The 12,984-nt window shown below is 30.6% G+C and overlaps 1 protein-coding gene across 3 annotated transcripts in view; it reads left to right on the forward strand.

Moving 5' to 3' along the window:
• LOC129957560 (cell adhesion molecule Dscam2-like) overlaps positions 1-12,984 on the forward strand; it is a 317,574-nt gene that overhangs the window by 220,362 nt on the left and 84,228 nt on the right. The gene's annotated exons all lie outside the window — the stretch shown is intronic.

Here is a 12,984-nt window from a genome sequence, read left to right on the forward strand (position 1 = left end):
TTACATTTATTGGTTGGTTGTTATACAGTTTTATCGCATTTATTGGTTGGTTGTTATACAATTTTATCACATTCATTGGTTGTTATAACGTATCTTTTTCAATCAAAGCAATGGCAGAGCAAAGTACCCTGGCTCCCTTTTTTTTGGTTTTCAGAAATATTGGATAATTTTATTTTCAATTAAAACGTTTAAATTATCCAGATTATTTTTTTATATAGATTTTACGTTCTATCACTGTGGCGAGACTTCAAATACTTTTGTATAATTAAAGATCATTGTTCCCGTTTAATAATCTGAAATAATATATGAATTACCTGTCACAGTTAAAGACCCTCAATGATGGTGAAGTGTGATATAATAATGCAGTTGATTGATGCAAAATGCATTGATTAATATAAATATATCATTCATGTTAATGAATTACTTCTTTATGGTATTCAAAATTCTGCATTTAATTCGACTATTGTTATTAAATTTGTTCTTAATACATGGTTTATCAATTACGGATTTGCTCTTTATGCAAGATTTGTTCATTTCCATTTCCGGCATGGTTTTTCTTTAAAATGGATTTGCTATTTGCTTTTCCGTAATTTTTAATTTAATTATTATTTGCCATAGGGCATCGCGTGATGTTTTAAAGAGTTATTTGAGAAGTTCAGCTGGAGTATTTTTCTAGAAACTTTCTAACATATTCCCCAACTGATGCACATGTGTATTACTTACTATATGCCGTTAGCCTACAATAGTTAAGGAAACGTCCCTTAAGGTGATATTTTTTATGAATTTTTTAGCTAGTAATCGCTGGGATGTGCTTTATTCAAAATTTATCACGATACCTTCATGACAAAGAAGGTTGGATAGATAACATTTGGTGCACAAATTTAACTTCTATAGAAATAGATATGCATCAAAATTGAAACCAGATCTATTAAGTGGTTGATCGTCTGTCGGTCTATTTTTTCACAAGCATGAAATCCTGACATTTCAAAAACGCAATGGGTTGAATAAATGGTATGTAATTTTGTGACCACAATTTTTTTTTTTTTTGTGTGTGTCATATTCATCAGTCGTAAAAAAGATGCCCAGAATGCACATTCGGTTTCCTAAGTTAATACTTTTGTGTAGTAACTTCATCCAAAAGATTAATCGTCAAAGACAGTGAGTTAAAAGGCTGTTTCATAATAGCGGTTTGGCAATTGAATATGGTTAGTAATACATGAGCATATTTGTTAGACATACGAGAATGTTTGGGGAAGACACTGCAGTTTGTTAGCTTTTATTAAAAAACGTACCTTAGGGATTACCATATTTCGAGCAAGAAAAAATATTAATAAATCAACAATAGAAATTCTTTACTTTTATTTTTAAATATAAAAATTAAATAAAAACTTTAAAGTTGTAAGAAACAATGATATATTAATAATGTGTTACAGTCCGTGAAAGAAGTTGGTTTTCCAAAATAGACCACTGCTGTCTTTGAGCACTGTTAAAGTTGATTCATTGATTACCTTTTTATGATACAAGTACCAATAATAATATTAAATAAAGGTATGTAGCGATTAAACATAATCGCTTGATAAATATCGAAACTGCAATAGCATTTTACGAATCCAAATAGGGCATTTTATGACATGTTTCATTTCATCTTCCATTTGCCTCAGTTTTTGTTATTTTTGAACCAGAATATGAGCCTTGGATGATTCTTTATTGTGTTCTTTTGATTTACTTTGTTTTAGTTTCAATTTATTAGGACTACTAATTAGTAATACTGATTTTTGTCTGTTCCAATTGGAGCAACTCTTTACCTTTCAATCTGAACAAATTTTATAAAAATGATAAAAAGGAAACTGGGAAGTCAACCATCTGACTCTCCGACCCACCAAGAAGGCACATGGATTTAAACCATAAAACTGAATGACCAGACCGCCGCAACAGCAACACTGGCGGGAACTGTGGTTGAGTCCTAAGGACCACGGTATAACCCTCCCCGAAGGAAGTACGTCCCGTCATCGATGGGAGGAATCAGATCCCCCACCTATTTGTGTACCCTCCAGGGTGGCGAGATCCAACTACGATGCCGGAAGCATCTCATCCTCATTTCGAGGTGCCCTCTGGGAATGGGACGAAAGCGGTAAAAAAAGTTTAGCAAATTGTAACCGAACAAGTTTTCTTTTCAAAGATGTTACTTTGCTAACTACTTTTAAGTAGTGTTAAAGCCTATTAATCTTGAATTAACCCTCAACTGGGGAGGTGAAATTTTAGGACTTAACTGGGGAGGTGCGGTCTACGAGACCGCATTTCATTTACACTCAAATTAAATTTTTTAATGAATGTATTAGTATGAAAAACTGCCAATATATTTTGCAGATATTTTACATAGTATATAGATATGTTTTAGAAATTTTTCAAAATATACTATCATTGAAAAAATTAAATGCGTTGGAACATACATTTTCTCCTCAAATGACATGTTACGATAAATAATATTCTTGAAAAAGTATATTACTTTTTACTTTTTAAATCATATTTATTTTTACAGTCTATGAAGGTATATAGAAAACAATATAATGTAAAAATCGGCAATTACGTATATTAAAAATAAAAAAAAAATTGACAATAGGTAAAATTGGCCCTTTTTTTATCGGCTTGCGTGACTTTCATAGCGCGGTTTTCCAGGGCATTTTAAACATATAAGTTAAGAACTAGTATAAAAATCAACCTATAAATTCTGTATATATATCTCTTGGTATATTAATATATTTTATAAATTTTTTAAAATACATTATCACTAGAAAAATTAATTATGTTTGAACATACATATCAAAATTAGTTGAATGCGAACTTTCATCGAAAACTCTTCTGTACAATTATTCTTATCACTAACACCACTTTCTGCTTCATTTAAAAGTGTCTGGAGCACTGCTTCATAATAGGATCAGTAAACTGAATGAAATTTCGGGCCCACGTTTTAGCGCCATTTGCTAAGCCTTGTTTATCACTGGGACACTAACAGGGAGATGCGGTCTTAATGACCGCACTGGAAGAAATAACGGAATTATTTTTAAAAGCATCTGCTGAAATCGGTTGAAAAACTGCACGTGTATTGAATGTCACAAAACAGGAAGCTACTGGGTCAATCCATTCAATTGATCTAAAAATAGAATAGAAGTGACAGAAAATCCATCGCTAGTGGTCTCACAGACCGCACGTCCCCAGTTAAGGGTTAAAATAGTTAATTGATGATAACTAAATGAAATCGCTAACAATGTAATAACATATGTGCTTCTTATTTTTATCATCATTAAGGGCAATTAATTTTTTGTAAAAATATTAGATTGGTGATAACTAAATAAAAACACTAACTGAAAGCAAATTGCAGCATCATATCTTGCCATTTACTTTTATGAAACATTATGGACTATTAATTACTCAATAATCGATGGTATCTAAATTAAATAAAAAATTGCAATTACTTAGCGCTTGAAAATGATTTCATAAAACAAATTTGTATAATTATTATATATTTTGTCAGCTTTGCGATTAACTTATTAAATACAGCCGCCTTTAGCAACCAGCCGGTTCGCCAATTTTAATTTTCGCTAAAATTTTAATAATTAAATATTTTATGCAATTCTTACTTTAATAGCCTTTTCATCAAAATATTTTAAAACTTGATATTTTGATAGTCATATAATTCACTCATAATATTATAAAGACCTTCAGTCATAACGTAATATGCATCTCTCTAAGTTTCTGTTAGCTCCCGTAGAAATTATGCTTTAAATTAAAGAGGAAAGAATTAATCTGCAATTAATATGAAAATATTTTTATACTGAAAAAAAGCATTTTTTTTAATATGATTACTGATAACACAGTCATTGAGCGTTTAAACTTTATGGGCACTAAAGAATATCGTTCTTAATTTATGTAATATCTCAAGAATTTTTCAACAAAAATTTCTTAGATTCATCATGAGCAGATCGATTAATTAACAATGTTTAATTTTAAATGCATCAAACACTAAGAAAATAAAAAGAATCATTTAAAATAATCGGTCGAAAACAGGTTTAAAAAAACTACTTACAAAACGATGTACTTAAAATTATAAGCATATACGGAAAATATATAACTAACGTTAATACAATTTAATTACAAAAGCATACAACTAACCTAAAAATAATTTAAATCAAGTCCGCATCCGTTGATAATAGTTGTCAACAATCAGAACACAATGCGTATGCATGAATTTTCAACGCCAGTTATGGTAACGCAAATGCTTGAATTTTTCTACGCCATTTGGGGTAACGCTATGCAGATTAGACATTTTTAATTTCCTATATTCTGTTTTATTTTAATTCAAAAGTACTTCAGTATGAATCTGAAAGATCGTTTACTTAACAGTGTTTAATATTAAATGTATCAAACATTAAGAAAATAAACATAATCGCTTGAAATAATCGGCCGAAAAATATTAAGCCTAGCCTCATTAACGTGGGAAAAAACTGAAGCCTCACTCATTTGTCGGTGGGGAAAATGAAATGTTTTTTTTGGCGGGAAAGTTAGTTTTTAATTAATAATTAAAATTATAACTAAAAATTAAAAAAAAGGGACCCCAGGTGCACATTCCTGACCTCCAAGGTATGCATGTACCAAATTTGGTAGCTGTAGGTCAAATGGTCTGGCCTGTAGAGTGCCAACACACACACATTGAGCTTTATATAAGTATTGATATAATTGAGATTACGCTAATGTGCAAACAAGAGAGAAAAAGTAAAATGAACTCTTGTAACTCTTCGTAAGAGTTTTTTTCTACACATATTACTGTTTGCTGGATTTCAGCTTCGGAAGAGAAATAGTATTCTCTTAAAAGTTCTAAATATGTCCCATTTTTTTTTTAAGTTTTGTATATTTAAAATACGCTATTTTATTATAAATATGCTACAATGAAAATATAAACAATGCAACACGAAATTCAAAACTAAATAAGAAAAAGTGAAACAAAATCTCGAAATCAGATCAGTATTTTTAAATACCACTTAAGTAACGTTTCTTTTCTTTCATGCTTTGTAATTACTGGGACAATTTTAGATATTAAACAGAAAGACACTGGTGATTTACTCTGCATTTTCGAAGCACCAAAATACTCTTTTTTCCTCTTTCTTATTATTTTTATTCTCATACCGAGAGGACAGGGCATTAGAATAATTGGTCTCCGAGCCCATTTGATTTATATGGCAATAACAGCTCCTGATTATATTTAAATAGCAGCGGAATTAAGGTTCCTTTTTTTTATCCCGGCTTCAAACTTATGGTATTAAAAAGAGTATATATCCTCGAGAGAACGGGGAAAATTATTCATTGTAATTAAGTACATTTATTACAAATTCTTAGATTATTCGTTTGATTGCTTTAATCCATCTAATCTAAGATTGAAGTTTTGTATGCCTTTTCTAATTGCTTCTAATATTAAAAATCCAGAGGGAAAAGAATTATTGTTATACTTTTACGCATTTAATTTTTAATTCACGCAGTATATATTAGTTTAATTTAGATCGATTTTCATTCCTTTTTGAGGTGGTACTAAGGTTATTTTGGGACGGTGTATTTAAATTTTAAATGGAATCAGACGACGAGGATGGTACTTCATTTGAAAGCCCTCTCTACATTTCGGCAAGGCATAAGAGTAGAGGAGCGACGTTTAGATATTTATCTCAGCAGATTAAGCTCGAATTAAGCCGCATTACATTGCATAAGATTAAAGTAGTTTGTATTTTCCCCAGTAGATGGCACAATTTTGTTTATTATACTTGTTTTTCCCCTTTTACTTGGATATATGTAAATAGTTTTATTTTTTTGCCTCATTTTTTTTTATTGTGAAGAGTTATAAATCAAAAGTTTTCAATTGGAGAAGTTTACCAGATAATTTGTCTAAAATTGCTCAGATAACTAAGTGTAAGAAGTTTATTTCCATTTGTTAAATATATTTTTTTTAATTTCAAGAAATTTATTGCCGATTTCCTGAACTAAAATATAATATGTGTTTAGTCTAGTCTTAAAATACCGGAGTTCGATTGATAAATAGCATAAAATTCGCAATTTTTTTTGCTTTGGGTCCAATTAAGACAACTGTAAAAATTTTTTTAACCAATTGATAGTCTTCTCATTAATTCAGAAGCTAAAGAACATATTGCAAGTTTACTACAAGAAATGTGAATAAATTTCTTATAGTAAACTTGCAGCTTAAATTTTTAGTATATAAAAATTTACGAAAACAATTTTACCATGATATAGAACTTGAGAAAATAGAATGTGAAAATGCAAGTATAGTATATCCAAACATGAAAATCATTATACAGCTTGCGGCAAAATACACGGAAAAAGTTATTACATCAGAATAGTTAATACATCAGAATTACTGTTATTACATTAGAATAGAAAATAATTAATTTCTTTTTTAATTTTTATTCAATTCTGTTTGTCTACCACTTCATTTATAACACATTTTATAATGTATCTTTTAGTTTATGTATTTTTTTTTTTTTTTTTGCTTTTTTACAATGCAAGCAAATTATATGCTATTTTAGAGTTGTTTAAGCAAGGAAAACGACAGTATGAAGTCGTTCGTTTGCTTAATATGTCTCCGCAAATAGTATCTGGTGCAGTCTGTCATTTCAAAGAACTTGGTAATGATGGTCAAAGTCCCGGAAGTGAACGAAAACGTATGGTGAACACTTTCAAAAGTCGCAAGATTATCAAAAAGCGAGTTCAATGAAATTCGAGAGTTTCCATGAGAAAGATCGCCTGTTAACTTGGAGTAAGGGACCGATTAATGCAATGAATGGCAAAAACTGAGTTTGGACTTAAGCCTTACAAGTAGCAAAAAAGTGCAGCTTCTGAACTGAAGAAAACAAACTCGTGCGGCTCTGAAGATGCTGACAACTTCTGAGACGGGCCTCAAGTCAGTGCTGGGAGAAACTCTTTCCGTCTCTCAAGCTCATGACTCCTAGAACTATAGGATCTAGTCTGTAGATGCTGCAAGCACTTCAGTAATTGTTGAAAGCGCCAGCATCTGATCTGGAGCGAAATTTGCGCAAGTAGTAAAACATATGTTGTTTTTTACATATGTGGATGAGGGCGTTAAAATAAATCAAAAAGTGTACCAGCGGGACATTCTAGAAGCTGTAGTGCTTCCGTTGGCCAAAATGCACTTCGGCAATGTCAAGTGGACGTTTCAACAAGACTCCTTCAACTTTTCACAAAGCTAAAATGACAGAAGAGTGGCGCAAGACCCATTTTCCGTACGTGGTATCATTTGGAGATTGGACACAATACTCGCCGAATATCAATCTCATGAATAAAGCGTATAATCTATTTTGGAGTCTAGGACTTGCACTAAATGAATTAATGACATAAAAGTTTGGACTCTCTAAAACAATAGCTTTGTTGGGAATGGGATGGATTAAAGATAGAAGATTTGCGGCCCATTGCTGAAAATTTTAATAAGCGTTTGCGCCTCTGCATCTCTGCAAAAGGCGGCCACTTTGAAACAAATTAAATTTATTTAGTAGTAAAAGTCTATTCTTATTATTATTTGTTAATTTATTTATTTATAGTCAAGTTATATTAAAAATTGTTTATCTGAGTGTTTCTGCCACACCCTGTAATTTGTCAAAATAAGAACAAAGAAAAATATTTAAATGCCTTTTTTAAAGAAAATTGCTCAGGAACCAAGAATAATGAACAAAAATTCATTCAATATTTTCATCAAAAATTGACTTCTCAATATAGTCACTTTTAAAAACTATTTTAATAAAGTAAATATAACTTTAATTATATCCGTATATATTTAATAAATAATATTTTCAGGAACTAATGAATATTCTTATGCTTTAGTATTTAAGTTCTTACTATCGTATGAGAGATTTATTAATCCTGTAAAGACTAAATTAGATTTAAAAGCTAATATTTGTGTTTCTTCATAATAGAAGACAAAATAAACATTAAAGTGTTATCTAAAACAATAATGTGGATTTTCATAGAATCCACTTCCTACTTCATGTTAAACAAAGCATAGGCTACAAACGGGGAAAAGCACACATTTTAATTAAAATATTCGCTAGAAACCGCGTGTTGGCACAACTGTCAATAGAGCTGTACTTTTTTTTCTGCCTTTCGTGTTTTAAATGTCAATATTTATCTTTGACCGACGAGAAATTTTCCTCAAATTAAGTTTGTTTTACACTTTAAAAAGAGTTTCAATCTTTCTTTTAGTTGGTTCATTTTTAGTTTTTCTTTGGTAGCAAGAGCAGATTTTTCTTACTTTCATGGAATTACAAATCAGTTAGAACTTACTTCCCATTTAAATATTCATGCAGTACTAAAGATTCAGTTAGAATTCTAATCAAAGTGATATATGTTTGCTTTAACTAACTTTCAACCTATCTTTATAGATATTTCAGATTATTGTTTTGTAGAATTTATAAAGTTTTGTTAAAAGGTGATATCCATTATTAGAAACATCTAATATTTTGACAGCTCTACCTATAATTAAATACTTCGTAGATCTTACCATTAGAGCTTAGAATTAGGGGAAGTTATAATTCTAATCTATTAAAGTAATCATTGCTTCAGGTGACTTTTACATTTTCTCTAATAGGCATTGCAAAATGTGTAATAAGAGAATTTTTAAAGTTACATACATGGCATTACCACGAAGTCCTAATATATTGGTATACATTCTATACTAGTACTCTATTAGAATTTTTTGTCCAATACACTATTTGATTTGTTCCTCCGTTTTTCTTACTTCTACTTTTGTGTCGCGCTTTGGCGGACGTGCCTTGTCCATCGATTGAGTCTGACTATCGATATTATTAATCTAACTAGTGGCATCTTTGAATTATCATGTCCCCATTAAATATATATATAATGATATTTTAAACTCTTAATTTAATCCAAATTAATTTCCAAACCTTTATCTTAATTTAGGCCATAGTAAAATATTCTCTTATTTCCTGATCTAATTCCACTTTCGGTTTAATTAATTCCTTTGTAAAAATAATGCGCAATGAGTAGTACGTATCAAATGAAAGGGATATTTTCATTGCCCTTGTCAAAGGTCAACCATTTAAACATCTCTTTAAATTCAAAAACAGCAAACTCTTTCCCATCCTACGGGTAGGCCATGTACCATGGCCGGTGGTGATTCTTAGGATTTGAGCATAATTCCCACCAATGGTGTCGTGGTGTTCAGTATTTTTCATAAGGCATTTTAGAGGGTGAAGTAGACAATTGTGATAATTAGGATTAGAAGAATCACCTGAACTTTTGTATTTAGAGCTTTAATTGGCCCCGAGAAGAAAGTGTCCATGCAGACATAAAATTGACATGGAGTAAGATGAAGAAAATTAACAATAATAATACATTACATACTAATTTTATAAGATAACCAAAAAAAGTAACGTTTTAGAGCTATTAAAATTTAACTGAGTTTCATGAATTTTAAACACAACAAATATAATAACTGAAGCATATGATATAATACCGTGAAATCCTAGTTTAGTGTGCTCCTTAGTTCGCCAAGTATGCCAACAGTGCCAAGTCGTCAAACGAGACGGCTGACCATATAAATAATACTGTGAAACAATTACAATTACCCACCATTTTTATTAAAATTATGATATTTATTAATAACGTTTGTTTTATCTAGGAACATTTCTTTTTGAACTTTTATGGGTTACAATTGCTGAATCCCTTTTGAATACTGTAGTAACGAATTTTTGCAAACCGTCTGCACAGTCTGTACTTTAGACAGTAAAATTCGAACACTCGATACTTTCGGTATCTGAAAAAGGCACAAAGCAGAATTTTTTAACTTAAAACATTATCATTTTCTAATCTACATTTCATTCAAAGCTTTTCTAGTAGAGAAGTGGGAATATAGTAGCTCACTGCACATTGAACTAAGGAATTTTTGCCTCGAATAACTCAAAAGAAATGGAATAAATCGAGCACATGATGTCTTCGGCATCTGCAGAATTTCACCGGGCCTAATATTTTACCTTTGAAAAAAGTCCTATGATTTCGCCAGCAGCAGTAACGGTAGCGAAACTGTAGGACTAATAGCTATGCTGGTTCAGCTAGTAGCTTCTCTAGTTCATTAAACTTAAAGATTCTAATAATAACAACACATGAACAAATTTGAGCAACCATTCCTAATAGCTTCACTACTAGAGATTAATGCTTTTCTTAAGAAGATATTTGAATGAATAAATACTCTTACTCGGTTCAACTATTTCTTTGTTTGAGCAAGGATTGATTTACGAATTTCCATTAATAAGATAAAAACGGAACTTTCCAGTGATGCAAACATCGTTCTGTTTGTGCCATATACAGTGGCTCAAACAATTGAGAGTACACCTTACTTTTACTTGATAGATTCGAATTTCAATATAAATAACGCATGACCGAGAAGAGCAAACATGTTTTTATTTTTACCCATAATAAATGGTTTAATTTAGAGTAAAAATAAAGAAAAAACGATGAAAAACTTCTAAACTGAAGAATTTCAGAAGCATTTTAAATAAACATACGCAGACTTTTGCCTCAAAAAATTGAGAATACACCAATGAAATTTTTGTAATATTTCGCATAAAAAGAAAGTGTCAATATTTAATTGCATGTCTTTTGGGTTTTATAATGACCTTTAAACGTCGTGGTACTGATTCGACCAATTTTCGGTGGTATTTGAAAATATTTTACCCCATTCTTCTTGCAACATTTGTTTTAAATGGGTTGCAAGGGTTTAAATAGGTTCTAATTTTGTGTTTCTGAACCACTACATTGAGTGGCCCACAAATATTTAATGGCATTGATGTTGGGGTACTGTGGTGGTATGTGGGACTGCTTTTTACAATGAAAAAGACACCACTTTTTCACGTTACGTGCATTCTGTTTGGTGTCGTTGTCCTGCTGGAAAATGAAATTTTCATCTAACTCAACTTTTTAGTACTTTCCTTTAGATTGTTTCTAAGTATATTCAAGTAAACCATGTGGTTTATAATGTCATATATAAGAATTAAATTTCCTACCTCGGATGAAGCCATACAACCCCAAATCATGACGGAGTCACCGCCATGTTCAACTGCAGAACGCAATTTTTTTGGATCCAAAGCAGCATTAGGCTTTCTTCATACAGTGCTACGACTGCCATTGCCAAAAATGTTCAGTTTTTTTTATCACTAAATATAACTTTCTTCCAAAAGTTATTAGTCTTGAACTGATGAGTTTTTGCAAACTTCAAGTGTTTTTTCTGAATTTGCAAGCTGATGACCGGTTTCTCTCTAACAATGCGACTTTTATAGCCAGCTTGTCTAATGGCATTTCTTGCAGTTTCAGCATTTACACTTCTGCCTATGATTTGAGAAGTTTCTGCAGTACGTTTGATGACCCATATGATCGCAGCAATCTAAAGTAAAGTGTTAAAAATTATGGTTTATCTGGAAATTCCATTTTCCAGCAGGAAGACTACTCCAAATAGAATGCACGTAATGTCAAAATGTGGCGTCTTTTTCATTGTAAACAGCAGTTACACACCACCACAGTACCCCAACATTAATGCCATTGAATATCTGCGAGCAACACTCGATATAGTGGTTCAAAAACACAAAATTAGAACCCATTTAAACCCTTGCAACAAATGTTGCAAGAAGAATGGGGTAAAATATTTTCAGATACCTCCAAAAATGGGTCGAATCAGTACCACGACGTTTAAAGGTCATTATAAAACCCAAAGGACATGCAATTAAATATTGACACTTTCTTTTTTATGCAAAATATTACAAAAATTTCATTAGTGTATTCTCAATTTTTTTGAGTCAAAAGTCTGCGTATGTTTATTTAAAATGCTTCTGAAATTCTTCAGTTTAGAAGTTTTTCATCTTTTTTCCTTTACTTTTACTCTACATTAAACCATTTGTTATGTGTAAAAATAAAAACATGTTTGCACTTCTCGGTAATGTGTTAATTATATTGAAAGTCGGATTTATCAAGTAAAAGTAAGGTGTACTCTCAATTGTTTGAGCCACTGTATATTTCGAAATGTTGACATAAAATTCTCAATTATAATATCCCTGATAATATTTCTGATCATCCCAATCATTAGACGTCGGTATATTGAACAATCACAAACTTATCGAATGATCACAGGAATTCCATGAAAAGAAAAACGAATCATAAAGAATTCCGTTTAAATGGTAAAATAATATTAAAATGAAAAATTGTGAAATAAACACAAACGATTTCAAAAAGCGTCGAGTAGATGTTTTTAGTTTTTTTAATATTTTTTGTTCGGACAAAATTCGTAAACAGACGATTTTACTTAGAATAAAATAATTCAGTAAGAATTTCAATAATAAATAACAGTGAATATTTTTTTCTATGAATAATACTTTTAATTATAAAAAAGTAATTTAATTAAATTCTTTAATGGATGTTTATTTGTCGATTTTAACTTCCATTTCTTACGAAATTGCTGTTGTAGAGTTACAGCACAACAGGCGAAAGAAAATTGTAAACAAATCTGTATTAGGGTAAGAAGGAACATTATTCGCTTGTTTTTTTTAGGTTATTATATTGGTGACAAACTCTGGGTGAATTCACCATATAATAAAACATCTAACAAATATCTGAAAATAAAACTCTTGAAAGATTAAAAAAATATCTGATAATTTTTGTCAATGAGAAAGAATAAATCAAACAAGCTACTAAAGCAAGCAAAATATCGGGATAAAACACAAACAGAGCCTACTTATAATATTAAACGTTATACGAAATAAAAATAATTCCCAAAACAAAAAAATTACAAACGTAATATTAGAGTATAAATAATCAAATTCAAATAGATTTCAAAAACATAATATGTCTATAAATATATATTTATAAATAGCCAAATATTAAAAAAGAGGCTGAATCTTCCAAATAAAG

This window comes from Argiope bruennichi, chromosome 11 (assembly GCF_947563725.1).
Source record: "Argiope bruennichi chromosome 11, qqArgBrue1.1, whole genome shotgun sequence".
NCBI classification, from domain to species: Eukaryota; Metazoa; Arthropoda; class Arachnida; order Araneae; family Araneidae; genus Argiope; species Argiope bruennichi.